This window comes from Pararge aegeria, chromosome 6, assembly GCF_905163445.1.
Source record: "Pararge aegeria chromosome 6, ilParAegt1.1, whole genome shotgun sequence".
NCBI classification, from domain to species: Eukaryota; Metazoa; Arthropoda; class Insecta; order Lepidoptera; family Nymphalidae; genus Pararge; species Pararge aegeria.
Window position 1 is genome coordinate 9632482 of NC_053185.1, and position 2406 is coordinate 9634887.

The window sequence follows — 2406 nt, forward strand, 5'->3', positions numbered from 1 at the left end:
TATCTGTTTTTTCATCCAAAATCCTCACAATTCGTAACCCTATCCTTCGGGAGAGGAGACATAATGGAAAACTATAATACTGCATGAAAGAGCAGTCACTGTTGTTAAATGATTGAATGTACTAGTTATCTAATCTTATACTGAATTGTTTTGATAGTTGTACAAGATACCACAACAAACATGATTTCAAGGTTCATGTAGGTTTTAGAAGTAGGTATTATAAATTCATAATAAAATATTTTTAGTTCTTTAATTATAATGGTTTTAATTCTATTTCGCATCATGTTGCTGGACGACTACTCCGATGGAAAATCGCTAGAAAATTGTCTACATGTCGATCTCAAAAGAAAAAACTAACCTTACAGAATGTATTTTTAGTTATAAGTTGATCTTTAATGTGCGTTTATTGCCAGTACATGTGGCGTGATATATGCAAACAGACAAATGTTAAAAAAAATCTGATTTGGGTTCCTTATCGCATTTTACCCTGGTCTGAATGGCGAGTTCTCAACGAGGCACTGGTGTGACTCGTTGGGAACCATCAATAAAAAAACAGTCGCAACAAGTAACAGGTGTGACTCGATGGGAAACCTCCTTGGCGCTCGGTTAACGCATTGAATTTAACTAGGCGGTCCCGAGTTCGATTCCCGGCAGGGGCAATTTGGGAATTTATAATTCTGAATTTTCTTTGGTCTGGTGGATACTTTGACCGTGACTAGTTACCACCTTGCCGACAAAGACGTGCTGCTAAGCGATTTTGTGTTCCGGTGCGAAGTCGTGTAGAATCAGGTTACGAGTATGACTCCCTATCTACCATAGGGAGTATGGTAGTCAGGTTAGCCCGCTACCATCTTAGACTGCATCATCACTTACCAACTTCCACTTGTAGTAGAATAAAAAAACCAAGTAGATGATGGAGAAATTAGTAGGGTTATTCCACAAAACGCCATCGACAATTCCTATCATCCGTTAAGTCTGTCTTTAATTTTGTTGGCCGAACTATAGGGAATCATTTTCTCAAAATAATATAGGTACCTACCTTTTTACTTACTGTTTTCCGTGTCCTCGTCCGTTAGTTGCGGGTTTTTAATTAGTTTCCCCGACGTAAAAAGTATAATTGTTACTCTTTATGTAGTTTACAATGATAATGTGAGATAATTTATAACATTAGTGGGGAAATAGGGATACATCATACAGTCTGCCCTTCTATTATTAAATATATGGTATTTCAGTTTCTGTATATGCGTGTTGTCTTTCATTAGTTTTCATCATACAAATCAACAAACTGTTGTATATTATTCTTGGATTATTATTTTGTTTTGCTTTTTATTATTATTATATGGGGCGACTGATCCAGGGCGTAGGATCTTAAAATACGCCACTGTTTGTTTTGTCTTCTTACTAGGCGGGCACGGTTAGAACCCGCGTAGCATCATTTTTAAGTTTATCAATGAACCATCGTCTCACGAACATGTAAACAAGTGCACAAAAGGATCACTTCATCAACCAAGGGAAGTGCGGAGGTGATTATTTAACATCAGATGACATGCCGGGTTGGTTCAGGAATAGATTATTTCATCGCCTTCACCACTTAGCATTTATGCCAAACAACAACTAGAACCCACCGATTTATCTTATTATTGGTTAGTAGAACCCCTCTTCCTATAAAAAGAGCAATAACCCCCCGCAGGCCCTGTGTCCATCAATCTGAGGCTTAGGTCTCAAGCCTCATGTGCCTGAAATAACACTGGCAACCACGGTATGTATGACGGTAGTAGAAGCTCTACTACTACTAAAATTTTAATAACAAACTATTATAAACTTAATATTGTGCTAGGTGATGTGTCAGCATTATCGAGACAATAATTCCCTGCCGCCTGGTCAAGAAAACAACTATAAGTTCCGGGGAGGGGAAAAAGTCCCAGTTCAGTCAACAGAAATACTGATCAAGCTTTAAGGCTAATTATCTCTCACGTATTATAATATACAAATTATCTTCAACAGCTGTTCTGTGATTCTAAAGTTTTCTGTAATAAGTATGTTGGCACGTTTTAAGTCGAGGGTACAAGATTAATTTTATCATCCGGTTGATTGTGACAATAACCTTACGCCACATCAGTTCAAGTACATAAATTTCAAGTATAATTCCTAGTAGGTACTGTTGAAAACCGGAAGTGAATATTATTATTTCATTGTTATCTTTGTGATTACAATTAATACTCATTCGTCACTGTTGTTTTGCATAAAAACTAATTCCCTTTATGTTCCCATTAATTTTAATGTAGTCACTTAATTCGCTCTGTAATTTTTATTTATTGCTTTAAAGTTTGCGTAATGCGATGTTATTACCACTAGAATCCACTCTGGTAGTAAGATCTCAATGAGGTGGCGTAATAAAAAAGTTCA